Raw genomic sequence first — 13,152 nt, 5'->3', positions numbered from 1 at the left:
AGTTTTTGGTTTCCCGCTTGCACGCGCGTGTCCCCTTTGCCGCGTTTTGGTCCTTTTTTCACGGGATTTTGCAAGAAAGGATAAACAAAACGAGGTCCAGATTCTGGACAACTGGAAAGCGGAAGTTTACCGGAGACTGTGGAGAGACGAGAGGAAGGGTGTTTGTCATGCACCATAAGTACATTTGCATGTAGAGCCAGATTAAAGGGAGCAGCTGGGGGGGAAGGGTTTCTGTGCTCGAAGAAAGAATGAAATTTTAATTTATTTATGCATGTGTATTGAAAGGCAAAATGTTTAAGCTTAATTATAACGATGGTCAAAAAGGGGATGTGTTTTGGGTGGGCTGGGAATGGTTCTTGGCGTTTGCAAGTGAGCAGTTCTCTAGGATTTCGGTCATTCGATTTTTTTTTTTTGTATTTTTTAATCCGACTGAAACTTTTTTGGTGCCTTCGGTATGCCCAAAGAAGCCATTTTGCATCATTAGTTTGTCCATATAATTTTCCATACAAATTTAGCAGCTATCCATATAAAAATGATGTATGAAAATTCAAAAATCTGTATCTTTTGAAGGAATTTTTTAATCGATTTGGTGTCTTCGGCAAAACATTAAATATTACGCCCTTTTAAAATGTGAGTCTTGATTTGAAAATTTTGAAAAAAATGTTTTCGAAAAGATCGGAAAATTTCACAAATGTTTCATATTTTAACATTGAAAATCGGACCATTAGTTGCTGAGATATCGACATTGAAAAATGGTGGGCTGTTTGGGTGAGACTTAGAAAACATCAATTTTCCTGTTTTTAAACCTTTGCATTGCAATATCTCAGCAACTAAACGTCGTATCAACAAAGTCCGAAGAAGCAAAATATAGAAAATTTTCTCAGCTTTTCAAAAATATTTTTTCCAAAAGTGTGCAAACATGTGCACTTATTTAAAAAAATAAAAAACTGTGACTATTTTCATAAAAGTCACCTAAATATGGATTTAACTTGAAAACGGTGCACTTTATCAAAATTTTACTAAAGTACTTTTTGATTGCAAATTTGATTTTACATCGAAAAATGACGTTGACAAAATTTTGCGACCAATATTTCGATTTTTTGAAAAAATCAGTATTGATTAAAAAAATCATAATTCGGTCAATGATTTTTTGCACAACCTGGAAATTTCTAAAAATTTGGCATTTTATGTCCTCTAAAACACATCAAAAAATAAAAATAGTGTTTTTTTGCAAATCAAGTTTTAGTGATAAAAAGTTAAATAAAAAAATCACCAATTTTTTTTACCGTGTATCATTTTTTTCCAGTGTAGTCCGTATCCATACCTACAACTTTGCCAAAAACACCAAATCGATCAAAAAATTCCTTCAAAAGATACAGATTTTTGAATTTTCATACATCATTTTTGTATGGACAGCTGCGAAATTTGTATGGAAAATTATATGGACAAACTAATGATGCAAAATGGCTTCTTTGGGCATACCGAAGGCACCAAAAAAGTTTCAGTCGAATTAAAAAATACAAAAATTAAAATTGAAGAAAAAAGACCGATTTCGAAGAGAATTGCTCAAGTGTTATAATTAAAGTGTGTCTGATAGAAGGAAGGAATACATATGTACCCGATGTTTTCAATGAAATTCGAAGGATGTTATTGTGGAAGGCATAGCATAATATCTCAAACAAATTGTCGGTGACTTTTCTGAAAATTTTCATTTGTATTTCAATTGTCCAGGAGTTAAAGTTACTCGCCAGCCTTTAACAAAGAATCATTTAGAGATACACAACTCTACATTTTGGAAATACAGTCCAGACTCGATTATACAAAGGCCTTGGACAAATCCAATATTCGGATAATCGAATCACAAAAAAAATCATTGTCTAAATCTGACATCGAAGTATCAAAGTAAACAGGGCCAAAGTGACAGACGCATCATTCTACGATTTGACATTGTAGATCAGACTTAAGCTTTGAACAAGATTGTCCGTTCGACGCAGTGGTGATCGCAGAACGCTGTGCCAGTTCGATTTTTCCATCAACTGTCAGTCGAACAATCTACAGGGGTTGCTTTGTTCAATGGTCGATGACTGGTAGGCTATGATGACAGGCGCAAAATTTTGCGTTTGCGTCCAGGCCTGACGGACAATCTTGTTCTTACCTTTAAGTATGACCCATAAACTACGCTAAAGTGATTTAGGATTTTAAAATCCAAGATGGCGGCCAATATGACGCTGATGAAATTTTGAAAAACGGTACTTAATCCACCCTTAGGTGGTTTATGCTTTACACAAGTTACTCAAAATAGACACAAAAGGACGGACTTTTAAGTGTTCTATCAATTTGACTCATTATTCTTATCATCAGATAGGGGAGTCAGATCTACATAACTAAGTGCACTAGAGTGTCTAAATTTCCGTCCCGGGAAAAAAAATCCCGTAAAATTCCTGGGATTTCTTTAAAAAATATATTTCCCGGGAATTCCCGAAATTCAAGCGGAAGTATACATTTTTCACCTTTTTGAACCATTTTTTTAAATGCTCTGAAAAAAAATGCTGGCTGACATATGAGGCGGTCCGTAAAAAAACAGCTATAAATGAACATATTTGACATAATTATCATTGCATTTTGTGTGTGTTTTTGAGAATTTGAACAGTTGACAAGTTGAAACAACGTAGTATTTATTTATCAATATAACATCAAATAAAGCCTCAGTGAGTTCTTAATACACTCTTCATTTCGCCTCCATCTTTATTTCGACTTCATTAAATGGCTTAATTAGAATTATATAGACCTACCCTCAGCATCCCACACACACGACCTCCCCGTCCACCCGGACTTCGGACCGTTCCGGAAGGCCTTCGCCCCGAAAGATCCCGTGTGCGCCGAAGGAAAAAGATAACAATAAAAATCAACAGATAGCAACAAAAGTCAGCGCGCTCTTCTGCAGGGTACGATTTAATTATCTTGCTCTTTGCCGAGGCCATTCACGGAAACCATTCGCAAAGCGGGGGCCGGCACAGGCCGTGAGGGTCATTTTCTTCCCGGGGCCCGGCGCATAATTTTCCGTTTCATTTGGATTCACCGGGGCCTGGTAAGGGGATGCTGTGTGCCTTCTGTCTTTCGCTCTGTTTCCCTAATGGACATCAATTTACACATGTTCGCCCACGCTCGCACGCACTCGCATGGTGTTGTTCTTAACCCTCAGCAGCCCAATTTTTTCATGTTGTTTTTCGGAACTGCATTTATTCTCGATTTATTCAGCACTCGTTGTGCTTAAAAATCTTCACTTTGCAACTGGTTGCTTAAACTAGTGGTTAAGAATTTTAAAGAATAAATCTAACTAAAGATAGATAAGATCCTTGAGGGTTACCGTTCATCACACATCCGAGGTGGCCCTTCCGGCTTCTTGACAGCTAGTTTCTGACAGGCGCCGTGTCCGGTAGTGTGCCACGCAGTGATTATTTTTATTGTTGGCGTTAATTAGCTTTCCTGCCATGCTGGCTAACTGTGGTGAGGTTTGGGGATGGTTTGGGGATGAATGTATTAGATCTGAGTTTTAAGGAGATAGTGAAGAAAATGACCTTTTAAAAGGATCAGAAAAGAAATATTTTGAGCTGTATTTGAACAAAAGATAAAATTTAACTTTATTATTGTAATTCCGTCGCGAAACTACTTCTTTTTCTTGTCATTCTTGAACGACGAAACAGCCCTCTTTTCTCTACCAAAAATAACATAATCGAAAAGTAACCCTTTTCCAAAAAAATGCTGAGAAGTTCTACTTTTGACGACTCGTGCTGACTCCTCTTTTTGCAACTTGTTGCATAAACTTCTATTAAATACAAAATAAATTACAGTAGACTCAGTGGCTGTTGATCTTCCCGATATCGATATTGCCCCACCTGTCAATTAATGTGTTGGTTCCTTCAAAAAGCATGCTTTGATTAGCCGTTCTATAATTTGATACCTCCTGACCGTCGTGAGTCCCTACAATATCGACACAGAGAGAGTCAACTTTATCCAAAAAAACAAATTATTCGCCAGCATTCAATCTCCATTGCAGATTCCTACTTGGATTTATATGGGGAAAACCCAAACCTTTGTTTACGCCAAGGATTCCTTCCAACCCAGGATTCTAACAGGCGATTTTTGGCTTGTGAGTCCAATCCAATGTAAAAACAAGTTTTTAAATGAATTCCAAATTGTATTCAATCGATTGCACGTTTTTTTTATGAAAATTTATATTCTTGGGTTATTCTCTGCTAACTCACACGAAATTGGAAAAAAGTTGCCCTTTTTTGTAACCTTTTAAACAATTGTTTTGGCTTCTCAGTCGTGAATTGGTAATACGCCATCGAATCAGGCGTTCAATTTTACATATAAGTCCGTTAGACAACAAAATTGCATCCCGTTACGGTTTCGAGCTATAATTCATTGAAAATGTATCGTAAAACGGCATGACTTTGATAGGTTTGAGATTTTTCAGCAAAATGAAGCTTGGGAATTAAATACGTACGAAATGGAATCATACTGCCCGTGGTAAAGAAGACAATTTTCAACTAGCAAAAGGAAAACAATGTTTGTAAATAATACATGTAATGTGTTTTTGAAATATAATTCAAAACAATCTTCAAATTTATAGGCATTTTTATATTTTTGTGAAACACTCAAAATTTTCACAAGATCACAAATTTTCGAAAAATACTAAAATGTCAACCTTTTTACACCATGGGTATCAAATGATTGGATATTTTTCATGCATTTGTATGTTAATAATATATTTTTTGCAATTCCGTCATGAAACTACTTACTTTTCCTGTCATTCTGAAACGACGAAATAGGCAACTTTTCTGTATCAAAAATAACGGAATCGAATAGCAACACTTTTCAAAATAAATGCTGAAAAGTTCTACTTTTCAGAACTAAAATGGGTGCTGAAAAGTTGAACTTTTCAGCACTTGTTTCGAAAAGTAACACTTTTCAACATTTTTTTGGCTCTGACGGTTTAATTACAAAATACATGAACATTTGGCTTATAATTTCACTCAATGAGTGTTTTTCTGAAATGCAAAAAATGTTTTATGGAACTCGCTGCAAAACTTCATTTTTTCAGCACTCATCTTATTTATCCAACTCGGTGAACCTCGTTGGATAAATGTACGACTCGTGCTGAAAAAATACCCTTTTTTGCAACTTGTTGCATAAACTACTATTATAAAATGCTAAAAACTTTCACAAAATTACGTATTTTCGAAAAAAAACTCATGATTTCAGTATTTTACAATATGGATATCAAAAGATTTGAAATTTTTAACATTTTTCGATGGTAATCATATTTTTTTGTTAAATACTAAAAATTTTCCCCATATTCCGTCTTTTTCTAAAAAATATTAAATTACCGGGTTTAGCATCCCTCATTTGTAAAGCTAAACCGAGGCATGACTGTAGTTTCAACGAATTTGTAGCAAAATTCCAACTTTTTACCAATTTTACATAAAATTTATTTTATTTTGTTAAAAACCTAGCTAAATATAAACATTGATTTTATAGAGGGTCTGGAATTCCGAAAATGCAATCAATAGTTTTCAAAAAATATTTTTGCGATAATAAAGTAGGTACATCAATATTTCACAAAAAAAAACAAATTATGCTTAAATGATTCTAAACGCAGGGAAATGCATTTTAAAATTATTTGAGCTGATAGCTTTTGAATTTCTGTTGAAATTTTGAAGTATTTTGAAAAAGAATAGCATTTTGCCCCCTGATTTTTCGGACCGAATTTAAAGGGGGAAGAGGGGGAGGGGTGACAAAAACTTTTAAAAATATTTTAAACAGCTTCAAGAAACAACAAATAAATAAACAATAGCCCAGATTATGAATTTAATCAGATTTGCTCTAATATCTCAAGCAAACTTTTATTTTTCGATAAAAAAAAATGAGCCTGCTGTGTCAAAAAAACCACATTTGTGTCACACAACAACAAAACAAGTGCATCGATTTTCCAATTTGAAGTTTAAATCTGGATTTTCTCAAAACAACGGTAAAGCAAATCATGTTTATATTTTAAAAGTTTTCTGTGATACATCAATTTAGACGAATTCTAAACCGCTCTGAGTTCAATTCCGTGATCAACGAGATTTTTTAAGATAAGATAAGATAAGCATGTTGAATTGATAATTACATATATTTTTACATGTAAAACAACAAGTTCGCGTAAACGTGAACAACGCGCATGCCATCGAAAACCACGAAAAACTTTTTAATTTGTGTGCATGCAACTCTCTGCTCCACATTATTTATTTTTATTTTTGAATGTTCCACAAAACTTATGATCCGAATCAGCATGAAATTTAAAATATCTGTTTCGGTATATGAACTTAAATTTCATTGTTTTCTTTTACCTTCATTAAGATTTTTTTCGTTTATTGCTAAAAACATCTTAAGAGGCAGTTTTTGTAAATATTGCTCGGTTTGTTCTAGAGGTCGTATCGGTGTGCTCCGATTTGAATGAAACTTTTAGCGTTTGTTTGTCTATACATGAGATGAACTCATGCCAAATATGAGCCCTCTATGACAAAGGGAAGTGGGTTAAACCTGGCTTTGAAGTTTGAAGTCCAAAAACATGATTGCTCTCATTTGCGTAAAACTTCATCAATTCCAACTCTCTTAAATGCATTCGAAAGGTCTTTTGAAGCAATTCAAAATGTGACATAGCCATCCAAGATTGGTTTGACTTTTTCTCATAGCTTTAGCAAATTACTGATGAAAATTGTTGTGATCCTCCAACACCCATATTCATATAGATCCAATGTTAGGGAATTTCATGGACTATAGCCCTACGGAATTAACTTTTTGGCCAATCGCAGTTTTTCTCATAGTTTCATCCAAATCGGAGCACCTCGATACGACCTGTTACACATTGGTGAAAAACTCGCTCTTAAAGTTTGGTCTATTCCAATCAATCTAAAAATTCTCTTAATGTGTCCTTTTTCCCTGATTTCCATTACCGATTCCAACTAGCATGAATTTTCCCTTTTCTTCTTTTTTCTCAGCAAATAATTCCAATCTCCGCGGGGCAAATCTCGCCAAACCTCCGCAACCGAGAACAATGAATCACGACACCTTGGACGCAAAACCAGCATCTCAAAACACTTTACCGCCACGAAGAAATGAAAAAAAACCTAACCGCCTCCAACGATAAATTAAATCTAAATTAAAAACAACGTATTAATTAAAGGTGCTTCCGTTTAAATCAACGGAATCCTGAATTACGGTCCACTTTGGGTTTGCCGCTTTCGTTTTCTTTCTTTTTTAGGTCTCGACGACTTCCTTCCGGGGAAGCATGCTCCGTGCTTTTCATCTTGGGTTCGAACCCCACCCTCGCTGAATCGAGTGAACAGAACAACAACAGAATACAAAAAAAAACGCAACGTCATTTTCAAAGAAACCCGCGTGGCACAAACACGTGTAATGAATGACCTGACACTCTTCTCCGGAGGTGGTGGTGGCGGTCTCGGCTCGCTGATTAGGATGTAATTTTTAATTTATATCGCCTCTCGGAGACTCCGGGGTTTCGGGCGTAAGAAACGGCCAAGAAGCTAAATCGCCTCCGGTTGAATCCCTTCCCATTTTGGCTGCGAAGGGAAAACTCATTATCCTTAGAGAGTCCTTTGCTAGCTAGATTTTAAACCCGGGAGATAATACAGAATCGCTTGTGATTTTTTTCGGGAAGAACAAGCCTTTGCCGAAAGGCATAATTTTACTTGAACGATGGCTGTTTTTTGGCTTTTGACTCCGGTTCAAAAATACCCAACTTCACTAACTTCAACACCTACTCCACATCCAACATACTCAGCTTTAAGCAAGCAAACAATCAAAGTCCAGTTGGACTCCCCTGGGAACTACCCCCGAAGAATTCACTTTATCAAAACGACGTCAACGTGCTCCAAAATTCCCAACCACAAAATTTATTTAATTTCACACAATCACAGCCGTGATGATACAAATTTACCGGTCCAGACTGTGCTGTCCGTCCATCATCATCCCCCTGCCTGCTCTCTCTCTCTCTCATATATCCGAAAGCCACCAAGTTCAAGAAGAACTTGGAAGCACTCTCGTCGAGCTGGTCATTTCGGAGAAGTGCTGTAAATCCACTTGGGACATTTATTATCCAACGGCATCTCGAAGATGTGGAAGAAGCTGACCATTGTGACACTTGACGATGGATTCCTCGTGGCCTTTTGCCGTTCAAGAGTTTTGACCCACCAGCTCCCTCCTCGAAAATCTGAACTCTGAGGGTTGTTGATTGGGACGTGTCAAGATTCAATTGTCTCTGGGATTTCTTGAGAGGTTTTTGATTTTTTGGTTATGTTCTTGAAGTTGTTTTTTTTTTATATTGCCGCTTAAATCCAAAGACATCTTAGGAAAATTGCTATAAAAATGGTATAAATTCCCCTTAGACTATTTGCGATCAAAATATCACAACCAATGCTGTCGTGGGTGAGCTCTTCAACTGACAACACACTTATCGTTGACTTTAAGGAAGACTTCCGTCCATCTTGGACGGTTTTGCGAACTGAAACTCGACAGACATTATCGCGGGCACCACCACCACGATGGAGGTGGTGCAAGTTTTCTGTGAATGAGTTCCACGTTCAAAATTCTTAGATTGGTCCAAGTGTTGATTTGTTAACTTAACTTCAACATTAATTTAAAATAAAATTATAAATATGATTCAATTGTATGTATCTATTTGAATCTATTTGTTTTCAAAGCAACAATATTTAAATTATTACACCCACAGTTGGACAGTTGGACGCCATACGAGAGAATAAAGAACACGATCTGGTAGTATAAAGGTACTGTGAACTTCTCAAGGGTTCATTTTCTAAACAGTTCATCAACCAAAAAAAAACTGCCGATATCGTGACTCTAATCCAAGACCTTTGACATATCGAACCGCGCCTTTACCTATCGGCCACCAATGAGCAGTCCTCTACGGAATCGGTCTTTTTTCTTTAATTTTAATTTTTGTATTTTTTAATCCGGCTGAAACTTTTTTGGTGCCTTCGGTATGCCCAAAGAAGCCATTTTGCATCATTAGTTTGTCCATATAATTTTCCATACAAATTTGGCAGCTGTCCATACAAAAATGATATGTGAAAATTCAAAAATCTGTATCTTTTGATGGAATTTTTTGATCGATTTGGTGTCTTTGGCAAAGTTGTAGGTATGGATATGGACTACACTGAAAAAAAATGATACACGGTAAAAAAATGGTGATTTTTAATTTAACTTTTTGTCACTAAAACTTGATTTGCAAAAAAACACTATTTTATTTTTTTTATTTTTTGATGTGTTTTAGAGGACATCAAATGCCAACTTTTCAGAAATTTCCAGAATGGGCAAAAAATCTTTGACCGAGTTATGATTTTTTGAATCAATACAGATTTTTAAAAAAAATCGAAATATTGGTCGCAAAAAATTTTCAACTTCATTTTTCGATATAAAATCGAATTTTCAATCAAAAAGTACTTCAGTAAATTTTTGATAAAGTGCACCGTTTCCAAGTTATAACCATTTTTAGGTAACTTTTTTGAAAATAGTCGCAGTTTTTCAATTTTTAAAAATAGTGCTCATGTTTGCCCACTATTGAAAAAAATATTTTTGAAAAGCTGAGAAAATTCTCTATTTTTTGCTTTTTCGGACTTTGTTGATACGACCCTTAGTTGCTGAAATATTGCCATGCAAAGGTTAAAAAACAGGAAAATTGATGTTTTCTAAGTCTCACCCAAACAACCCACCATTTTCTAATGTCGATATCTCAGCAACTATAGGTCCGATTTACAATGTTAAAACATGAAACATTCGTGAAATTTTCCTGTCTTTTCGAAAAAAATATTTTCAAAAAATTTAAATCAAGACTAACATTTCAAATGGGCGTAATATTGAATTTTTGGCCCGATTGAAATGTTAGTCTTGATTTTAAATTTTTCAAAATATTTTTTTCGAAAAGATCGGAAAATTTTACGAATGTTCCAACATTGTAAATCGGACCTATAGTTGCTGAGATATCGACATTAGAAAATGGTGGGTTGTTTGGGTGATGGCCTATCTACAATCACTTAGCTTAGAAAATTTCACTTAGCTTAGGAATTTGAATCAATGGAAATGAAGCCGAGCTTCTACAATGGAAAAGTAATCAAATTAGAAACAGACGTATGGTTTGAAAAATTTCAAAATCTACGGTAAGTTGACGTTTCCATATCAAAGGTAAACAAACAACTGCATAGCAACGTATATCAGCCCAGCAAAATTTCTAAGTTGATTGTGAATGACGGCCGTAAGTTGCGTACTTTCCTAAGTAACTACTTTACTTAGATGTTCTAAGCTAAGTGATTGTAGATAGGCCATGAGACTTAGAAAACATCAATTTTTCTGTTTTTTAACCTTTGCATGGCTATATCTCAGCAACTATGGGTCGTATCAACAAAGTCCGAAAAAGCAAAATATAGAAAATATTTTTAAATTAAAAACTGCGACTATTTTCAAAAAGTTACCTAAAAATGGTTATAACTTGGAAACGGTGCACTTTATCAAAAATTTACTACATTACTTTTTGATTGCAAATTCGATTTTACATCGAAAAATGCAGTTGAAAATTTTTTGCGACCAATATTTCGATTTTTTGAAAAAATCTGTATTGATTCAAAAAGTCATAACTCGGTCAAAGATTTTTTGTCCATTCTGGAAATTTCTGAAAAGTTGGCATTTTATGTCCTCTAAAACATATCAAAAAATAAAAAAAATTAAAAATAGTGTTTTCTTGCAAATCAAGTTTTAGTGACAAAAAGTTAAATTAAAAATCACCAAACTTTTTTTACCGTGTATCATTTTTTTTTCAGTGTAGTCCATATCCATACCTACAACTTTGCTGAAGACACCAAATCGATCAAAAAATTCCTTCAAAAGATACAGATTTTTGAATTTTCACATATCATTTTTGTATGGACAGCTGCCAAATTTGTATGGAAAATTATATGGACAAACTAATGATGCAAAATGGCATCTTTGGGCATACCGAAGGCACCAAAAAAGTTTCAGCCGGATTAAAAAATACAAAAAAATCGAATGACTGAAATCTCAGAGAATTGCTCCAATGTTCGATGACTATGAGATGGTCATTTGGCAAAATAAGCAGCTCGATGGGATGAACTGTTTCAAAGAACAAATGAACACAGCCCGGGAGCGTGTTGACAGCTCCCATACAAACTGAGCGTACCCCGTTTTGTGGGCCCAGTGGGCCTAAGATGGCGGCTTTCGATATTATCTAGCCAAACTTTTGAAAATGGCGAATAGTTTAAATAAATATAGTTTTTGCCTTGTTTCGGTTTAAAACGACAAAATAAGCATTCTGTAATCATTTTCATTAAAAACTAGTTTAGAGATACGCCACGTACAAATATTAGTCTAGAATAGTTGAAGTGAGCGTGCCGCAAAAGCCGTCACGAAATAATAGTTTCATATGCAAATTTTGAGTTGCGTATTTGATGGGCGGACTCCTACGAGGCCCACTTGCCATCTGTTGGTGAATACGCGCAACTCACGAAAACTGTCATCTTAGGGTCCGGTTGAATGAACACAATAGAGCTTTATGACGTTTCGCGTACGCACACTAGCGCACCATTTGATTTTGCTGCCTGACAAAATTTAACCTCACTTTATTTTCGTGTACGTACACGCAATACATACGCACGTAGATTGCTCTATGGAGAACCCGCAGTCGAGCAGTTTTTGACAGTTCGCTCCATAAGAAATACATTGTATAAAAAATCAAAAACTGCTCGATTGGAAGTGCTCCATTACGTGATAGCTCACCCGCCATTTAATTATGGTAGAGCTATTCTCTCGACTTTCTTCTGTGGGTGTACAATAGCCCGTCCCATTTTGAGGTCATATCGAGGAATTTTGGGTGCTCACTTCTTAAATGATAGATTATGATGTTAGGAACAATGATTTCTTAGACTTGCTCGCACCCCCTCTTCGATTTACTGAAAAAGTTAAATTTTTTTTCAGCAAATTTTCTAAAATTGCTTGGAATCAATACAAAAACTGTTTCAATCAGGTGAGTATTTTTTACAAACGATAGGTTTTTGTCCATAGATTTTTTTTTTTTTTTTTTAATTTATATTTATTCAAATTTCTTTTCCATGTACATTCATTTAGTTAAAATATTTTTGAGTGTCCAATCACAAACGATGACTTTTCACCTCAATTTTAAATACTAGCAACTTTCATTTATTCATGAAATATTGTAGCTTTCGCTATTCAGTGATTTCAAATGTAGGAGGTCCTACATGTACAAAAGGAAAAGGGATACCTTAAAACTAACTTATAAACTATATAAAGAGCGGATCAATGCAGCTGAAGACTGCAATGATTTTTGTCGAAATGCATCAATTATCTTATTGGACATAACATCCAAAGTGTCAACTTCGGCTAATTGATGAAGTTCACTGGTGCTGAACCAGGGAGGAAGTTTCAGAATCATTTTCAGAATTTTGTTCTGAATCCTCTGAAGTTTTTCTTCCTGGTTAAGCAACAGCTTGTCCAGATCGGCACAGCATAAAGCATGGCAGGTCTGAAAATTTGTTTATAAATTAACAGTTTATTCTTGAGACAAAGTCTAGAATTCCTGTTTATAAGTGGATACAAACATTTAATATATTTGTTACATTTAACCTGGATACTTTCAATGTGATCCTTGTAAGTAAGGTTTTGTCAAAACCAAGTCCAAGATATTTCACTTGATCCTCCCACTTTAAATTTACCTCATTCATCTTTATAATGTGATGACTTTTGGTTTAAGAAAATCAGCCCTTGGTTTGTGAGGGAAAATAATAAGTTGAGTTTTGCAGCATTTGGAGTAATTTTCCATTCTTTGTAATCTTCTTGTGATGACACGAAGGCTTCTGCCTTTGGCGGAGATGCTTGTGTCATCAGCAAAAAGTGATTTCTGACATCCTGGGGGCAAATCAGGCAAGTCAGAAGTAAAAATATTGTATAAAATTGGACCCAAAATGCTTCCTTGAGGGACGCCAGCACGTACAGGTAGTTGATCAGATTTGCTATTCTGATAACATACCTGCAGAGTACGAT

Source organism: Culex quinquefasciatus, chromosome 1 (genome assembly GCF_015732765.1).
Source record: "Culex quinquefasciatus strain JHB chromosome 1, VPISU_Cqui_1.0_pri_paternal, whole genome shotgun sequence".
NCBI classification, from domain to species: domain Eukaryota; kingdom Metazoa; phylum Arthropoda; class Insecta; order Diptera; family Culicidae; genus Culex; species Culex quinquefasciatus.
Note: the sequence above shows the minus strand (reverse complement) of the source record.